Here is a 20510-nt window from a genome sequence, read left to right as displayed (position 1 = left end):
CACTATTATTTCTTCAACATGTCACAGCATTTTTATAAAATCAAAGTGATTGCAACTGCTTAAGAACAATTTCTTAATTAATTTTTTTTTCTTTTTCTCCATAATCATTTACAGAGTTTAATTAAGTTTTAGAGTCAATTTTCTTAAACAATAATAGTTGTTACTCATTACAGACATGACCTCCACTTGAGTATATCACTTATCACCAAGTCTTCCCACTTGTGTTAGTTTTGTTTTGTATTTACAATAGCAGTGATGGAAGATTAATTGTCATATCTATTGCAGTCACAAAAACTTGAGTAATCAAAGTGTGCATGTATCAAATATTGCACAATAATAACAAACTAAAATAAACATTATTTGTTTTGCTTAACGTTTTTCACTTTCAGACAAATTCTCATTTCATACTGAGGCTGACCAAAAAACTGTGTAGTCTGGACTAGCTAGCTTTGAAGTTGAAGAAATACTCTAGCTTCAGTGTCTTAAGTTTTTTTAATTTTAGGAAAAAATATCACAGGTTGGAATGCATGAGATGTTTAAATATGACAGCTGAATAAACCCACAATGTTCATGCATACTCTTTAATGTAACATATTCTCAAAAGAAGTTATATTTGTGAATCTCATTTAAAAAGTTTTTAAAAAGTTTAAGTCTGAAAACAAGGATTTAGTGAATTTACAAATATACTGCTCACTATCTGAGGCTGAAAAAAGTAAAATGTATGCTTACTCAGTTCTGTTTTTTAATAGTGTAATATTCTAAAGATAGATTTTAAAATTAACAAGATGCAAGAGTCCAAAAAAGTTAATAAAACCTAGCTCAGTCTTGATGAGATTGGCTGATACTCACAGAATTCAGTAAGAATAAGTCTTTCTGTAAGTATTTCTTCACAATAAATCTATAATGGAATTTAAATGAAACACCATTATGAGAGAATAACTCTTACATAGCAGAGTGCTATAATGCATTGGAATGTAATGTTCATTTATTTATTAATTCAATCAATAAACGCGTATTTTATAGATTTAATTTGCTGGAACTATACTATCGTAGTTCCTTTATTAGCTATTAAGGGAAATTCATTATGCTTTGGGTGCTCTTCAAGGCATCTGCATCTGGGTAAATTAGCATTTAGACATTAAAAAATAATTAAAATAATATGTAAAATATACCCTACTGTAGATAAATATATTTTAAACTCTAACAAATAACATTAAGATTGAAAATAATAGACTGAGAATTGGTGTTTACTCAAGTAAGTAAATTACGTATCACTTTCTGTATCTCAATTTATACTTTCTTAATTAAAAATAAGCCTCCATACAATAGAATGATTTCATCCCTAAATAGATAGTATGCCTACTGTCCATCAAAAATGTATTAATTATGTGAAAATATAATTAATTAATCTTTTGGAAAATATCTGTCACTGGATCACAGTTGGGTTTGACTCACTTGTTAAAGAATGTAAATTTTGTTATTTTGAATATTAATTAGGAAACACCTCAAAACTCTTTGCATTATTCATTTTAAACTTTATAAAGAGCAACAGATTCATAACTTGTAAAATAATTACTTATGAAACCTTTGCAATTGGGCAGAAATATTTGTTCTTTATAGTTCATCAGATATTCTTAGAAAGGATAGTTGTAAAATCTTTAAAATTATATACACAAGTATAGTTGAAGACTATTGTAAAGGATTACTTTTGTCATTTGATCCATCAAGAAAGCTAAAAATTCCAGGTATTAATTGAATGGAAAGTCTATTAGTACTCATATTAAATTTCAACTTCTAAGACTCATTCCTTTTTTACAGGACAGAATAAACTTTGTTACCTTTTCCTATTATTTAAACACTTGAAACTGTCAATTAACAAACAATAAAATTAGTATTTTTTTGTCCTCCATAGGAACTCATGAATTGTAAACTTTGAAGTCATGAAATAATAATGATATAATACACAGAGTGGTACATCAGAATATTGTTCAGAATTATACCACTCTGTGTTTAAAGGAAATTCTCCAAAGAGTTGCTAAATTAATACACCAACAGTCCAGATGTGAGCCTTCATTTACTTTAGTAAATTGAATGTGAATTTATTTTAAAAATTATAAATTACCATATTTAGGCTTTGCTACTTTGGTATTATTGTATGAGAAGACTTTTAATTCATTTGAATATAGAGAACATCAAGCTGATAACATAAATCCACTAAGGATCAGCATTTTTTTTTTAAATTGATGGACCATAAGAAGTCAGTTTACCACAAGCCTTATTTTCTAAGAGTGTCTATATTTTCATTAAAAAATATAAAATCCAAGGTAAATATTCTGCCAATAAAATAACAGCTATATTGCAAATGTTCTATTTTCCTGATAAAAATCCCATGATAGTAAAACTCAGTTGCTACCCCTACCACACAATCACCAAGAATATTTGACACATTAAACATAGTTGCATCAACATTTGTTCTCAGTAAGTCATAACTTAAGATGCTGAAAAATAACAGAGTCTTTTGAATGATGAATCAAGATTTTTTTTATAGCATGTTTGTGCTTAGGCTCTTTAGTTTTTATTTTGGCTTGCCCTTTGAAAGCATTCTATCCTCTCTGTTATTCATGTAAAAAATGAGAAAAGTGAATTAAAACTGGTGGAAAATATTTTTAGTAGAATAGTATAAACTAAGTAAAACTAGAGTAGAGATTCAGGAAAATGTCCTAGATCTAGTAACACTTGACCTTTCCCATGCCCTTACTCTTAAAGAGGTGAAGCAGTATAGTGGAAAGAATCTTAGAAGATTCAAAATTAATCCTAAATCCTGAACATGACAAACACATTTCAGATTTTTTTTTAAAAAAAGAAAGTCTACCCTAACCTTCTCACATACTGTTCCCATAGTACCATGTATACTTGAAATATTTAGTAATTCAATTTTCTAAATTAATGAAAATTTTAGAATCTTGCTCTACTCAGTTTTTTTTTCCTGTTCAATGATAATAGGAACATAGTAAAATAACAACAAGAAATAAAGGGCCTTGACATAGTTTTATAATGAAGCATCAAAGTTTAGAAGGCCCCCTACTATGTTTTAGCTCGCTCTTGCTGAGAGATACCTATGAAGAACTTTTCACTTTATAACACACATACCAATCTTGTAGCTGAGTTAATGGTAGGGATGATATGTGCATATTTAGATAATATGTGTCGGAACACTTACAGGTATATATAGAGACTTCTTTCAATATAGATGTGATTTAATTAGCTGTAGTACACCAATAATTTTATTGAAAATAATCAACATGTGCTGTAATTTTCAATCATAATTTTAGTCTACAATATTGGGTTTCTTAAAGTAGCCCATGAGAGAATGGTAGTATGTATTATCCAGTTCAAAGTTCAAAGTAAATGATTTTGATCCTTGCATGAGATCCTGCAGATTTCACTTCAAGGTTATTATATAAATAATTAACATTTATATAATTGTCTCCTGCATCCATTTAAATCTGGACACATATACATATATCCACACAGACATACAATGAATTGTTTATTATAATAAAACTGTACAGACTAAAATACAAAATAACTGACAAACTGAAATATGTGAAGACTTTCTCTTGTGGTATCATAACTGTGCTTTGCCTCAAAAAAAAATAAGTAATATAACTTTGTAATTTTCCAACCCAAAGTTGCAATTATTCTTATTTATTCAATATTTTATCAATGAAATTTGTAAGCAGAAAAAATATTGATCCAACCCAAAGTTGCAATTATTCTTATTTATTCAATATTTTATCAATGAAATTTGTAAGCAGAAAAAATATTGATGCAGAGGTCCACATCAATAAATGTAAGGACTAAGATTATTTCCACCAAAATTGTAAAGTTAATTTATTTGACAAAATGCTATTATCAGCTGCATGGTTTATGATGGTGTCTTATTAATTTGTTGTGTTTTGTGTTTCACTTTCTGCACATTCTTAGCTCCTTAAACTATAACCATAGTATAACAAAATAAACTATAACCATAGTATAATAAAATAAACTAAAATACAAAGAAAGCACTAATAATAGTAAAACATTAGACTATGCAGATATATTGTCATTTTAATTGAGTTAAATTGATTAGTGAATGAAATCTACTGATTGCTCAACCTACATATTTACCAAACTTTAAATAAAAAGAGGTTTATTTGGGGTGTGTTACATAATTTCTTTTCATTTTTTCCCTAGTTTTTCAACCGTTTTTCTTACACTTTAAGATGTATCAGGTTCATGTAAAACCCTGCCTTTGGGAAACTTCTCTTTCCTACTCCAATTTTGCAAACCAACCCAATGCCAAACCTGAGCATTTTTGTTTTCAACATTGAGAAAATAGAAAAAGAATGTCCACAACATGTTCTCTCAAAGAGTCAAAATTACTTTTTTAGTTAAAGAGGCCCTTAATAGTTCTATAGTCACTCTCTGTATTATAGGAAGATTTGTGAGTCCAGCAATGGGAGCAGTTAAGGCATTTCTGTAACTGCCTCTTCCATATTTCATTAGGGCTATCCACTCCTTCTTCTAACTCTTTACCCTCCCAATCGTTGCCTCTCATCCAGGTTCATTTTGTGGTTTTTCTGCCATTGTTTAACTTTTAAATAAAATCACATTGAATATTTAAGTGAATGTACATCAAGTTTTTAAATAATATTAAACATGCTCATGAATGTGAATATTAAGAAGTTATGGATGTTAGGGCCATCTGAAAAATGTATATTCTGCATCATGAAATAAAAATATCATCACAAGATGGTGATATTATACAATACAGTTGATGATATTCTATAGACACTCAGTCCTTACCTGGGTTAACTGCATGATGACAAACAAATCAAAAGAAAAAGTCCCAAGAATCTGAATCACCTGTCTCCACGCTGCTCTGACAGCTTTACAGCTTGGGACTTTCTTCTTAGCTTAGGTATATCTGACTGGCTATCCTATGCATGCAAAGCTAGGGTTAATTTGTAAACCTGTTCACCTCCTCTTTTCTAACAGCTGTTTGGCAGCTCATACAGCAAGGAAAGTGCATTTTGCCCTTTCAAACAGAGCCTATACTGCCTCTCCTAGCCAAGCTCTGCTTACAAGGTCTGGGCTCTGAAGGACTGATCACATGCTGGACCTAAGGGAAAGTACAAGGCTTTCTGCTTCAACTCTCAGAGACTAGAAGAGCAACTAGCAAAGACCTCAACTCTCTGCCACTGTTTGGCCACAGAAGCAGCAGAAACTCGCAGCCCTGAAGCTTTGTCCCCTCCCTGGTGGTCACCTCAGGAAGAGAGTGCCCAGAAAAGGGTCTTCTTTCCTCTCAACCCCACCTCCAGGAAAAGGGGATGAGCAATCCAAAAGCAAGAACTTTACAGTGGCTTTAATGTAAGCATGTAGCTCCTAAACCTCGGATTGTGGATAACATTGCATTCCAAACCCTAGCTTCAAATTGAAGCCCATCTCACTTCACTCCGCCGCCCTCTGGATTCAGTGGGTTAGTGAAGGAAGGAAAGGAAGGAGTAATGATGATTAGCAATAGTTTAACATTAATCTAAAACAACAAAAAAAAAAAAAGAGAGAGAGAGAGAGAGAGAGAGAAAGAAAGAAGGAAGGAAGGAAGGAAGGAAGGAAGGAAGGAAGGAAAGAAATTCTACAGCTATCCTAAACCCTACTAAACAAGCAGATTGCGACAGCAAACGGGGCTTTTAAAAACAGTCATCCTGAAGAAGCATTGCTCGCCATGCTTAGATTCAGCTGATGAAAATAATACAGAAATTGCAACGCAGCAAGATATTAAGAGACTGCAGAAAAAAAGCAAGTCTGTCTTTCCCACAGAATAGGTTTGTGGCCCAGGAAAACCCGGACAACAGGCTTTGTGGGAGGTTGCAAACCCTTGTCAGCCCACTCTCCTGGGCTGCAAACGTCCAGTCCACCTTGAGCCTCAGGCTTGAGAGCGCAGCCTGCACCAGCGGGTCGGGGACTCCATCCCCACCCTCTCCCTCCCGCACCATAACTGAGCCCTGGGCCAGCCAGGCGACCAGGCGACCTGCCCTCTACGCCCCTAGAACCCAGGAGGCTTAGAGGAAGATAAAAGCAGCTGGGAAATCTCCAGACACTGTCGCCTGTTGCTAGTCCTCTGGTTAAAGCATCCTTGGCTGGGAAAGCCTGTTTCTTGTGTCAATTTCCCTCTCACAAGGCAGAGCTCAGGGTTCTAATACAGCAAAACGCACTTACCTAGACAGCGAATGTCTGTGTCTCACTGTGCCCCACTGATTAAGCAGAAAAAGGTCTGACTGCACTGAAAGTTTTCTCCTTTCTCTCCCTCCCTCTCTCCCCCCTTGCGCAACAGCAGTAGTCCTCTAGAGAGGATATTTGAATTGGCGAATTACACCAAAGCCTCCTTTCTTCAAATGAAGTCAGGGATGCTAATGACACTGGTTTGTCAAGCAGGACAGACCAGACCGAACTGGCAAAGACAGCAGGTAGAAACTAGCTCTGGGTGAGGGAAGCCAAGAGGTGCGGACAACGGCGGCGGCGGCGTCAGCCCCAGTCCCTCTCTCACTTGGAGGGAGACAAGGGGGAAAACCCTGGAATCTGAGAGGGGGATGGGGCGATGCAGCAGCTGGAGTACTTTTATGTCTGGATGCTTAAAAGGCTTTTGAATTAAAAAAAAAAAAAAAAGAAAAGAAAGAAAGAAAGAAATCATTGCCTAGGTTGTCGCAGCAGCCATCAATGACTGGAATAGTTCTTTCCTAGAAATTAAAAGACCCCCCAATAAGTTAGGAAAGGAGGGCTTGAACACTAAAAACTCACCTTCATCCACCCCAATAGAAAGAGGGATATTGCAGAAACTTGTCCTTATTTTTGGGGGGCGGGAGGTATTTCACAGAAAATTCCTCCAGGTTCTTTCCAGATTCCTGACACATGCATATTTGTGTTTGATAAATACCAAACACTTGCCCCAATATGTAGTAAAAGCCAACATTTAAGTGTTTCTCACCACAACTGGGTGGAATAACAAGTGATCAATCGTCAGTTAAAGCCCATAGAAATGCTCATGAAAGCATAACACAGAGACCATATTAACATACTTATTAAAAGCTGAGGGCAGAGGTGGGCAAGTGTGAAGAGTGAGGCAATTATATTTTTCATATAAAGTCCCTCCCAGAATTTCAGTGTATTAGAACCCACATAATCAGTGGCTTCTTATACCTCTCTTCATCTGAGGGGAGACCTCCCTGACCAATTAACTGTTTGCCAGCATAATTCATAAAACCTAAAACACATTGCAAAATGCTACCCAAATAGAAACCAAGATGACCTAGGTTATGTGCCCATGTGAGTTTAGGATAACATATAAAAATTATACCCCCAAAAGTCAGGCTCCTTTTCTTACCATATAATGACACATTAGTGTTAGGATCCTATTAAATCTATAAAAAGACACACTTTATCAAAGTCCTCCCTCAACCATTCACTTGTTTAGGATGTGATGGGCATATACTGAACACGACCTGGACAACCTTTTGATGATCATAGAGACTAGTGAACTTTCTTAAGCTCAGAAATGGTCACTTCCTGCATTTTTGTAGACTAACAGGGGGAAAAATGCCCTTTCAAATGGCACAACACTGTGTTCCAAGAGGGGTAAATTGAGGGGAGGTGATGTCCACATTACTTGATGGAAACTTGTAATACAAATGGAAATATGTATTTTTTTCAGAAGGAGGTATTTTGGCAAGTCATAGCATGTACTATATTTAACTAGTTCCAGGATGTACTAATGGTCATAGAGGTACTTGCAATCTGAAAGTATCTATGCAATGCAAGCAGAGAGAGAGAGAGAGAGAGAGAGAGAGAGAGAGAGAGAGAGAGAGAGAAAGAGAGAGAGGTCTTATTTAAAAAAATAACAAAACTAGTAATGAGTCACAAGTTGCTCATCACATACTTACCACAAGAAATTCATGAAGCAAGATGACTGTGAGAGAAATATATCCAGGGTTGAAGCAGATATTCCATGGTCTTCCAAAGCAGTGCAGATCTGTGAGCAGCAGGGCAGTAGCACTTGGAAATATTCACCAGTTCCTGGTGGTATCTAACCAACGGAGAGCCAGTTACTGAAAGCCAGGCAAAATGTTAAAGAAGTGTTTTTTACTGGGGGTGGGTAGCAGTGACGAGAACAAATTTAAGGAACTGTATGTCCCCACACAGTGCGGAAAGGCAGAAAATGCGAAACAAACAGATCTGCAAAGAGAAGTAAAAGGATGTGTTGAAGACAAGAGAACAGAGAACTAGTGGGCTAGGCTGTAGTCATCCTCAGAGTGCAGCAGCAATGACTTAGGCTGCTGGAGAAAGATCCAATGAGAAATCAGGAGAGCATCGCTTCGGAAATCCTGCAGGATCTTCCCACTCGCAGTTCTTTTCAGAGTTTACCTGCGCTGGGAACATTGTCAGTAGGATTAATAGTATATTCCATCAGTGTGTTTCACTAGCAGTTCCCTGGAACCCTTTCCCTTGCAGCAACTGAGGGAGGCATAGGAGGAAAGTCACACGTAACCCACAACCCAAATAAGCAAGCAGGACTGGTCACTTTGCCTTGATCAAATCGTCAGCGATTTTTGCATTGCCAGAGGCTAGGAGATGAACGGTTGAATGTTCTAGTCGCTGGGAGGTTTTAAGGGCGCAGTGCTTTGGAAGGTTAGCAAAGGGACCCTGGAGTGGATGATCGCATGCCTAGGCGGTAGCTGCTCTCCTAGATAGATCCCAGTTCCTTAATCACTTATGCTGCCTGTGTTTAAGGCGATTGATTTTAATCCGGAATCCCAGCGCCAAAGCCATGCTTCAGGAAGCTAGATTTTAGGACAGTCTGAGGACTGTCCCTGTTCCCTTGTGGGTGGAGGGGGGGGGGAGAAGGGTGGCGGGAGTGGCGGTCGTCTGTGCGGTGTCTGCCATGCATTTGAGCCCTGCAGTTACAGAGCTAAAGTGGAGAAATGGCTTTGTTGTGGATTGCATTGTCGTGTCATTTTCGTGTCCTGATACCGCATAAACGATCGATTGGGTAAGATTAGCCTGATCTCTTCTCTTGTTTCCTTTCTATGACCCCATTTCTCCCACCACCACCGCCCTCTCCCTCCCTAACCGCCCCCCACCCCCCACCCCACAGCCCTCTTGTCTTTCTCTCTTTTCTCCCCTCTTTGAAATTAGCCACCAGGGAATTAATTGCCTGTTTGGCAGAAAGGCTTATAACTCTGTAACTGATTTATTTTTTGACCATGGAACGAACATCACCTCTCTGCTCAAAGTCTTTTCTTAGGGAAGATTCAGGGTTCCCATCTTTATAAATTCTCTGAGTGACCCAGAGGGTGTATAGAGAACACAGTCAGGTAGGAGTCATCAGCTCAGTGTACTCCAGCTCAGTCTTGCTCAGGACACTGAAGCTTACAAATTATGCATTGGTCTGTTTTAGAAGGAAATGGTAACCTGGAAATCGATTTATTTGTTGTAGAAACTGAATAGCTGAACGATGGAAGGGCTGAGCATTTACTGTAGATAAAAAAAAAAAAAAAAAATGTTCTTGGTAAGTAATCTTATTTTCAGCGTCTCAGTATCCCCACCCCCCACTCCATTCATTCATTTCCTTTCTGTATGTAAATCACGGAGGAGCTGGGTCAGTGGAAATGTTCTTTTCCTCTTTCCTGGGAGAAGAGAAGCCAGTAAGTGTGAATTTGAAGTGGAGATGAGCCTTTGGAGATTATATGGGCACATTCAGGTCCTGCCTATCCTATAGAAAAACACTGGCAGGTAAAATAACCTTTGCCTTCTAAAGGTGCATTTAAAGATCACCTCCCCACCTTAATTCTTTCTTTCCTGGAAATAACGTGATTTGGGGTGGGGGGGGGTAAGCTGGTCATTTTTACTTATGCTATGAGAACACTTGAGCTGTTTTAAAAAATACTTTTTACAATAGCCATAAAAAGCTATAGTTGTCTTTTCACATTTTGCAGGAAAGTTAGAGATATCTTTTTAAGCATGCATTTTATTTCTAATTCCTTCATCTGATACAAATGAGTATATCCCATGTGAAAATTTGCTCGCCATGATGATGAAGCCTTCTGGCTTGCCAAGAGTCTGTAGCACCCCCACCTGTGAATGTGTATCTTGAAGAGAAGGCATGTGCAAGCTTGTGAAGAAGCCAGGCAGCTCTTGATAGTACTGCTATTATATTCTGCTAAATGTGGGGAATAACAAGTCTTGAAAATTGTGTGAACTTGGATTGCTAGTGCAAGATGACTTACTCTTTTGGATACAAAATATCACAGGAGACTATCAAAGAAAAAGCATTACAATTTTGAATTACAAAATACATTTCACTGGCAAAATATTTACATTAAATTTTTCCTTCTGTTATTAGTTCTGGGGTAGCACCTTATATCCAAATGACAATAATAAATGATAAGTTAATTGGTGTAAATACACATGTCTAATGCAAACAAGAGGGTTTGAGCCTGAGCAGAAATATGTACTAAAATTCTGTTGCCTACAACTTCTTTTATGGTCACCAACATTGTAGAAATCAGTACCATATCCTACAGAAAGAAAGATAGCTAGGTGTCAGACAATATAAGACAGTAATTTGTGTGATCTCAAGAGTCTATAGTGTTTATAATATCAAGACTGTCAATGGCAAAAATTAGTGAAGACATGCTGCCATAACTTTCCCTATACTTTTCAGGATGCACACCTGCCCAGTACTACAACAAAGTAGCTTTTTTTTTTTCTTCCTTGCCTCATTTTCCAAAAGATGGATGATTGTGGTTATTATTGAAACTTGAAAATTCTGATAAGAGGATCCAAGGCCACATAAAGAGAATTGACATTTTGAGATCTTTTCATTACAAATACAGCTTATCAACTTTTGAGTTGATACAGACAATACTTTCTTGCTATGAGAACCACAGAATGCTGTTCAAATACACTTATCTGTTAAGAGGAATGTGTTGTTTATTGTGGATATGATCTGACTTAAGTCAGGCAAATGAAACAAAATTTTATTTTATAAACATCCATAGTGATGCATGCACACTTGTATTCTGTAATTTACAAGTCTAGAAAAGAGGGACAGGATGACTATAATCTTAAGGTCAGCTTAGGATATATATAGCAATACCTTGACTAAATAAATATACAAGTATATGTGTATCTGTCTGCATATATGAAAAGTAATGTCATTGTTCTTAAACATTTAAAATAGGACAGAAGAAACATTAATTTTGACTCAGTTTAGAAACTTTAGGAAAGTTTTGTAATATTTCAAGTAGGTATTTACCTGCTTGAATATATTAAACTATAAGACTTCTTAACTCAATCTTCTAGGAAGATTGAGTTCCGGGACAAATAGACAAGAGCAGAAAAAAAGAGGTACCATAACAGAGGGAGCCATTATAGGTTTAAAAAGAAAACTGTCTCTAGGGACATGTCCAGAGATGTACAAGGATGACCCCCAACTAACAATCTGAGCAACAGTGGAAAGACTACCATAAATTTATTTCCTTGATAATGAGATTGATAACTAACTTATATGCCATCATAGAGCCCTCATCTAGTAGCTGATGTGAACAGAAGCAGACACCCACAGCTAAACACTGAGCTGAACTCCTAGAATCAAGTTGCAGAGAGGAAGGAATGATATGAAAAGGGGTCAAGACCAGGCTACAGAAACACAGAGAGACAGCTGACCTGAACAAGGGGGAGCTCATGTACCCCTAGACTGATAGCTGGGAAACCAGCATTGTACAGACTAGACCCCCTGAATGTGGGTGTCAGTTAGAAGGCCTGGGCAGACTAAGGGACCTCTGACAGTAGAACCAGGATGTATCCCTGGTTCACAAAATGACATTGGGAGTAAATTCCCCATGGAGGGATACTCCCTTTACCTAGAGGTAGGGGAGAGGACCTAGACCCTTCTCCAAATGACTTGAAAGATTTTGGTGATCCCTCCTGGAGGGCATTACCCTTCCTGTGCAGTAAGGGTGGGGGTAGGATGGGAGGGGGGGTTGGGGAACATGGGAAAGAGGGAGAGAGGGAGAACTGGGGTTGATAAGTAAAATAAGAAAATAATAATAATAAAAAGATTAATTATCTCAACTCTAACATAGTGGCATAGACATTATATCTTCATCTTCTGTCTTCAAAGCAGATATGGTTTTTACAATGCTCTCAGGAGTCAGCTATTTTAGTTTCAAGTTGAGATCATTTCTTCTTGTATTTCACTATGGTCACCTGAAGCCAACTGTCCAGCAGACTTTACATTAGTGATGGGTGTTCCTTGCTTCCCTGTCTTTTCTTCCTTTAGAGTTGCAAATCAATATATCTCACCTATTACCTCACCAAAAAACTGAGGAGGGAGCATAGAAAGTAGCATTATATTGTTTGGAGTGTAGTGGGATCTCTTGCTTTGTTGTTTAGAACCCCCTAAAAATTTTGTTTGTGTGTGTATGTGTATATGTACACTTTCTTGTGCTATGGTCCACATGGGGAACAACTTGTATCTTTCCACCATGTAGGCTTCCAGGTTTGACCTAAGCTTTAGAGCTCGATGGCAAGTATTCACTCTGCTGAGCTGAGACACCAGTCTCCTCAAAATACATATTTTCTAAAACATTAAGTATTTTATGAAAAAAATAATGTTACAATTTTCTTATGAAGAAAAAGTATATATGATTATGGTTTCTTTTAACATAAAATCTAATCTATAGCAAAAATATGAAAATGTGAACCCATTAAAGTCATTAAAGTAGTGCTCTCCTCTCTCTCTCTCTCTCTCTCTCTATATATATATATATATATATATATATATATACTGATTATTACTTGCATATAAAAGAGTAATATTTGACACAAAATTATGCATGCAGGTTTGTCCTCATTAAGTTATTGAAATTTATTCACTTTAGTCTCCTTGCTGTGTTTATTTTGTCTTTGGAACTTCTTGTTAAAAATGTTCAAAGTTTCTTGAGTACCTCTGTGTAGAGTAAGTAAGCTTCAATGTTTAATTTTATAAGATCAGTATGCTGTTAAAAAAAAAAACTGAGTCTGTGCATTTGAATCTTAAGTAAAAAATAATCTTGGAACTAGATTCTCTATAAAGATCATTTAGTCTATCCCCTCATACTTATGAAGAAGCAGAAAAACTTATGCTAGCTAGGGATCTGAGGGATTGGAGGTGGTGTTTTCTGGACTTTTTAGCTACTGTGAATTCTATATCAACTAGATGTTCTAGTAGTTTTTATGCCCGGTGTTATTTGAGATTAACATAGGGAATAGTTGGAAGGATGTAAAAAAAATTTGTTTCAATTTACTCTACAGACATCTCCTCCCAACCCCCGTATAAGGAGAAAATATTTAAAACAATAATTCTGATTTCTCACAGAATGCCTTCAATTTTTCCTTTGTACATGTGTTGGATTGTCTTTAGATTATTTCCCCCTCACACTAGAAACTGTGGAAAGTCTATCTACCTGTGATATAATACTCCATTAAGCCACATTTGATTTACTTCTTAAATTTATACTCCACAAAGAATATGGAAGTGTTGTAATGAGAGAAACATGATTCAATAACCTGCTTATAAAAGATATACAACTGCGATAGTTTCTTTTAATGGAAACATGCAAAACAAAATAGGTTTTATTAAAATAATCAAATAAAAACTTTCCTACTTGTAACAAAACCATAGTCACTTCAAATTTCTCCATTTATTGAAATTAAAAATCCATTGTAATTTACTTCAAGCTTTCACATATGTCAACATTTGAGTATTTCATACAAGTATTTATTTATTTATACAACAAACCAAAAGTGAATGTGAGCAACAACATCCATTTGCCTATTGTTCATTATTAATTATACAGGAATAGAAATAACAAAATTCAAACCTAATCATGTTTGCTTGAAACAGAATTTCTCTGGCTGTCCTGGAACTCACTCTGTACACTAGGCTAACCTCAAACACTGAAATTAACCTGTCTCTGCCTCCCAAGTGCTGAGCTGAAAGTGTTGTGCTACTACTGCCTGTAAAATATAAACATTGTTTAAATGTCCCATCCTTTTGCCTTACCAAATTAAAATGTGTAAGCTTTTGTGACTTATGGAAACACTGCTATGTTTTGTTTGTTTGTTTGTTTGTTTGTCTTTTGTAGAGTTTATACAGATGGATGTGTTTGCATGATCAATAATTTTTATGTACATAAATGCAGTGTGGAGTTTACTGCATTTCAAATAATATACTGTCAGCTACTGTTTCTACATGAAAAAAAAAATCACAATTGTGTTTCCTCCATGTTGTTTTCAACTCCCTCCCTCCAAATTCTTATTATTTAACACAATATTGAACCTTGGGGAAAAAGCTCAATAAATGTTTTGTGAGTTATTAACTTTTGTCTTAATCGGTCTTTTCCAGCTGCTGTGAAAACACATGATCCACTGGATGGCTTAGACAAGAAATTCCAAATCAAGTTGTTTCTGGAGAGGACATACTTTCTGCATTGCAAATAGGAGCCTTACTGAATACATGCATAGCCTTTCCCATTGATACCAAATAAGGAAGAAAAAGCAGAGAGACAGAAAGATAGATGACAGTGTTCTTTTTATTTCACTGATCACAATCTCTGTTAACTGTCACACCAAGTGCCATTTCTGTGGAAATTTGATTTCAATGTTGAGATTACACAGTGAAACCAGTTTATAAGAAGACTACTAGATATGGCCTTATGGACAAGGAAAACCCACTAGGCAATGACTTGATCTAAAGGACTATACAAAGACAACTAAGGAATGCTGCAAACAGGAAAATATTCTCCCCCAGGGACTAAAAGTCAACCCTAAAGTCCTACATAGAAGTAATATTATGTAGATGCAGTGGATTTATTTATGCAATAACAATTAAGTAAAGGAAAGGCCATGGGGGTGGGGGAATAAGAGGAAAGATGTTGGAGGTTTTTAAGGGAGAAATGCTATAATTATATTATGATCTGTAATATATAAAAAGATGAATTACTGAGGCATGACTGAATTACTGTTCTTTATTTCTATTTATTTATTGTTCTTTTTAAGTGTGTGTGTGTGTGTGTGTGTGTGTGTGTGTGTGTATGTATGTATGTGTGTTAATGTGCATGTGAGTACAAGTGACCAGAGAGACTAGATGCTTTGAATGCCCCTGGACCTAGAGGCATAATGGTTAAGAGTGAATACTCTTCTTACAGAGGACCTGAGTTCTATTTCTGCCACTAATGTCAGGTTGGGCAAAAAGATTTGTGTCTCTAGATCCAGGGTCAGAGATGGGAGGCAGAGGGAACTGGGATCAATATGTAAAATAAGAAAAAAAAATTAAAAAAATTACAAAAAAGAAATATGTGTCCAAAAAAAAAAAAAAAAGAATATAGCAGAAAAACAAAAAGCAAAGCAAAACAAAACAAAAAAGCAAAAAACAAAACAAAAAAAAAAAAAAACCACTGGCTTCTCATATAGAGAGCAGAATTTTGATTATAAGCACTAGCTTTTCTTCCAGAGGTAGGGTCTCATGAATTTCTCCCCCCCCCCCAACATTTACTTCAGTATTTCAACAGGTATTTGTAGTGTGATATCTACCACACTGGCACCTGTCCACACACAATGTGGCTGAGGGGGGAAGGTGAGGGCATTACATGGGGGAATTAAGTAGGGCATCCTGACCCCCAGCACTCTCTCTTGCTTCCTGATGGGAGACAGAGAGCATCTGGAGGCATCATTGGGATGGGAACCTGCTGGCGGTCATCTGTTTCTGGTGTAAGTGATTTCTCCCTGAATAAACACCCATCAGCCTATTGTTTTTCCAAATTCTTATTTATCCAAGATAGGTATTGTCCTTTTACAAGTATTTTTGAGGTGGCCATGTTGTTGGGATTTCAGTTGGTATAACTTTACTGTCGTGTTGTCATATACAGAAGTCACTAGCTTATAAGAGGGAAGGGATTACAGGTGTGGTTGGAGTAGGGAGATGGAATGGGGCAGAAATTATGTATACCATAATCATACATGAAATTTTACAGAGATTTAAATAATAAAAATCACTCTTAATGCTAGACAAAAAAAAAGAAAAAAAAGAATAGTATTCATTCTTAACCACTCTGCCATCACTCCAATGAATTATTTTTTATTCACATTATATTTCTTACAGTATTGAAGAGATATATTAAACTTGCAATAATAATTATAAATGATTTTGTTAATTATATTAACCTGTTCTGTAACTTTGAAATGTTCATTAACATTTTAGAAATAAAATATATTCAAAGAATAATAAAATGTTAATCCTATAAACTCCAAATAGCAAAAAGTCTTATATAAACTAGCTTTATAATTCGACCATTATGTTGCATATTTTATTTTGTCAAATCATTATATTAGTAAATATCTGTATTTCAAAGTATATCCTAAAAATAAAAAAAATATGAATATTGTCTTTCATGGCAAAAATAGATTTACAAAATTTATAATATGCACCTTGTAATTTGTAAGTCATTCTTGTTTATAACCATAAACCTCAAAAAATTGTTCACACAGTGTATGATTCAGAAATGATGATAAGACCACAATATCATCTGGAGTTATCTTGGTATTAGGTAAGCCATGTCAACATGTTAGAAAACCTTCTGGAATCTGGAAAAGGAAAGGAAACAGATCTTCCTTAGAGTTTCTAGAAGCAATGTACTCACTTAGATGTTGGAAGAAGTGAAGTGTTGAAAATTTATAAATTTGCATTTATTTATTTCAAATATAGTACTTAGTTACAGCATTATTCATAGTCCAAATAGTATCAGATACATACAACAGCAGATACAATACTATTTAAAACAGAGGTGGGGCAGGGAGAGAATAGTATTCATTTAAGTGCACACTATATGGAAAATACAAATCCTACAATGAAGACCAGACATGAAGCATGGAAAGATGAAGTTCAGATGCTGTTGAGATTTAAGAAATATCAACAACAACAACGAGACCATAAGAGAATAGCAGATGGAGCTGAAGGAAGCACATTTTCAAGGACAGAGTGGCATACACTGTATGATCAGGAAAGCTAACTGAGAATTTACTTAATTAGAATGCATCATTACTTTTAGTGTCTGATGGACTTTCACCTCTTTAATGAAAAAGAGAGAGAGAGAAGATAAACTACTTGATTGTTAATTGTCTTGATATCTCTAAGTCTCACTAACACTTATACTTTTTCTTCTCAAGAAATATTTGTAGAATGTTGGGAAACAATTCTTCACAGTCAAAGTCTAGTTTTGTCTCTGTGGAGGAACTATGAATATATAGACAAAAGTATATTTTAAAGAGTGCATAAAATTCGTTGCATATTTATGGAAAATAAGTCTAAAGTCTATTTGATAAATACTTACTGATCACTTATTTACCATCTTCTATGAATAGTATCCAGTAGAGCAAACAAGATTTTAAGTGTTGTAAGGAGGTAAAAGTGAGTTATAATATTGTATTTCTATTTGGAGAATAAGGTAACTATAGAGATAAACATTAGTATGTTTTATTCCACTCTATATTTCATGTACTTCTTTATCCATCTATTTTTAATAAAAGAAAACAAATATATTGAAGCAAATTGTAGGATATATGTTTCCTAGAAAAAAAATTACTAAATTAAACAATTAAGGAGTAAGATAATAAGCAAACTACAAATATTTAGATAATCAATCCATCATCAGTTAGAAAAAATAACAACCTTAGAATCAAATATCACTATTTCTATAAGCATTTGAATTTCTTCACCCATAGCTTTAGACCATAGCTTAGCTTTTCTTAGACTTTAACATGAAATAGTTGAAGTAGAATGGAAGCTTTTTTTTATATATTGTGAATGCTATAAGTGAGAAACAAAAATAAATTAAAGTTTGCTTTGTTTCTTCGTTTGCTTACACAGAGTTCAGGTAAGTTCTCAGAACGGCTTTGGTGTGCTCATTCAGAAGGCTGCAGTGTGCTCATCCAATAAGGTTTCCTGTCATGGCTCAGCATTGTTCTGAGTCTTTTCATTTTGGGGTTGCATGTGGCAAATGTGGGCAAAAAAAAAAAAAAAAAAAAAAATACCATGAATCATCTGTTCAGAACTTTAAAGTCCATTAACCAAATACTTCACAGAACTACACACAGCTTTGAAGAAATTTGGACATTATAGTCTTTGTTTCTGTGTAGGAAGATGAAGGCAACAAAAAGAAATCAACATACTACATTCACTTCATCATTCTAAAGTATTTTTCTAAACAATTAATAATCAAATTGCATATTCAATAGAGGGAGAATATTTTGCAGATTCTTCTGTGGATAATTCAGGTAGGAAGTTTAATAAGTGAGTCAAGTAGGAAGGGAAACCAAGGGACACTAGAACATACTAGAATTTAAAATGTACTGTACAGATATTTAATACTTTCTTAATATTCTTAAAGGAATGAATATCTATGATCTCTAATTGTGCTCAAAGAATGATTCTGTGTTATTCAACTGGAAATACATATGCTAACAGAACAATGAACAAAAATGCACACAAAGTTAGACTTCGACACTATATATTTTAGGAAAAGTTGCTCAAAATAGATGACTGACTTAAGGTAAAAAGAATAGATTGTACAAGTATGAGAAAACAGCATATGTAGCATATGTAAATATCTAGATGATCCTAAGTTTAGAAAACAATTTTTGATATTATACCAAATAAATAATTGACAAATAGTAAGTTGAACATCATTAACAGTGAAAAGCTCCTTCACTACAAAAGGCTGTTAAGATGTGAAAAAATAGGCACAGGCTCAAAGAAAATTTTTCAGAGCAAATATATGAAAATGAACTAGTTTTAAAATATACAGGATAATATAAAACTTAGCAACCAGAAAAAAACAGAAAATCAAGTGAAACTGGACAAAAGATTTTAATAAAAACTTCACTTAGAATGATGGATAGGTACAGAAAATGAAAAGATGTGGATTCCTTCCAGACTAATGTGGTTTGATCATGCCAGACTGCCTGAAACAGAATACAAGCTGACCCTACATTCAAAACAGCTGGACAAAACAGCCCTATGGACTACAGCCAGGATATCTGAATCTTCTTCGAATCCCCCAAGACAGTGCCCCTTACCAGCAGGAAGTAGTTTGGAAAGAACGATGCCCAAATTCCCAAATATTGTGTATAATTGTTTGTTTTCATTTAATTGGACTTTGTTATATAAAATTAAATAAAATAATAAAAAAGTCAAAAAAATGTCTTTAGAGAAATAAATGGATCTTTTAAGCAAAAAAAAAAAAGAATGATGGATAGGTGGTTATTCTTTTCTACTTTTGTCTGTCTATAAATTTATGAGGTCCCATTCTGAGGTATCATAGTCTATCAGAGAACCTCCTTCATTATCATTACAGGTAACAGAGACCTTATTAAAGACTCAAATCAGAAAAATCTGGTAAAAAAAAAAAATCAGGGGATGATTAGCTGAAGAAAGACCAAGAAAATGAAGAAGTCTAAGGATAGAACTGGGAACCTGAAGGCTCCCAGACTACTCTTAGACAGAAACTTGATACCTCTCAAGAGAAAGACAAAGAAAATGCAGATCTCCTTTCCTCCCTCTTGTTTTCTCCTACTTCTCTAGTGCATCTAGGAAGATTGAGTCCGGTTAGGAATAGAAGACAGGAGAGAGAGAGAGAGAGAGAGAGAGAGAGAGAGAGAGAGAGAGAGAGCCTAAAAGAGGGAGCCAATATTGGTTTGAAGATAAAATTGAACACAAAGAAAGGTCTAGAGAACTACAAGACTGCTGCCGCCAACTAACAATTTGAGCTTCCATGGAAAGGCTACCATATATGCCCTTCCCAGAGAGTGAGATCAACAACTAACTTATCCATGGAGCACTCATCTAATACCTGTTGGAAACAAGATCAAAGACCCATATAAACACTGAGTCGAACTAGAACGCAGAAGCAGATGGAGAGGACAAGACCAGGCTTCAGAAACACATAGAGACAGCTTACCTGAACAAGGAGGAGCTAATGGGACCACAGAATGGTAGCTGGGAAGCCAGTATGGGACTGAATTAGGCCCCCCTGATTATGGGTCTCACCCAGAAGGACTGAGCAGTCTAAGGGTCCTCAGACAGTGGAGCCAGGATGTATCCCTGGTGCACAAAAGGACTTTGTGAACACATCCCCCATGGAGGGATAACTGCCTTAACCTAGAGACAGGAGAGAAGCCCTAGTCCCTACTTCACATGACCTGTCAGATCTACATGACCCCATTTGGATGGCATTCCCCTACATATGGAATTGGGGTGTAGGGATGGAAGGGGAGGGTGGTTAGGGTTCATGTGAGAGGGCAGAGAGGGTAAAAGGGAGGGAGGGAGGGAGGGAGGGAGGGAGCGAAGGAGAGGGAACTGGGATCGACATGTAAAA

The 20510-nt window shown here is 35.8% G+C and overlaps 1 protein-coding gene across 3 annotated transcripts in view; it reads right to left on the bottom strand.

Annotated features, from left to right (window-relative positions):
* Positions 1-8053, bottom strand: part of Brinp3 (BMP/retinoic acid inducible neural specific 3) — a 383711-nt gene extending 375658 nt beyond the window's left edge. The window contains exon 1 of one of the 3 annotated variants that reach the window (XM_051185938.1): positions 7980-8053. The gene's annotated coding sequence lies outside the window, so the exon portion shown is untranslated. Of the gene's footprint in view, positions 1-4848; positions 4975-6261; positions 6384-7979 lie in introns of those variants that run through there. The other 2 variants (XM_051185936.1, XM_051185939.1) reach the window with 2 other exon arrangements.
* Positions 8054-20510: the final 12457 nt, after the last annotated feature.

The sequence above is a fragment of the Phodopus roborovskii genome, unplaced genomic scaffold (assembly GCF_943737965.1).
Source record: "Phodopus roborovskii unplaced genomic scaffold, PHOROB, whole genome shotgun sequence".
In the NCBI taxonomy this organism is placed as follows: domain Eukaryota; kingdom Metazoa; phylum Chordata; class Mammalia; order Rodentia; family Cricetidae; genus Phodopus; species Phodopus roborovskii.
Note: the sequence above shows the minus strand (reverse complement) of the source record. Positions and strands in the feature narration are given on the sequence as shown.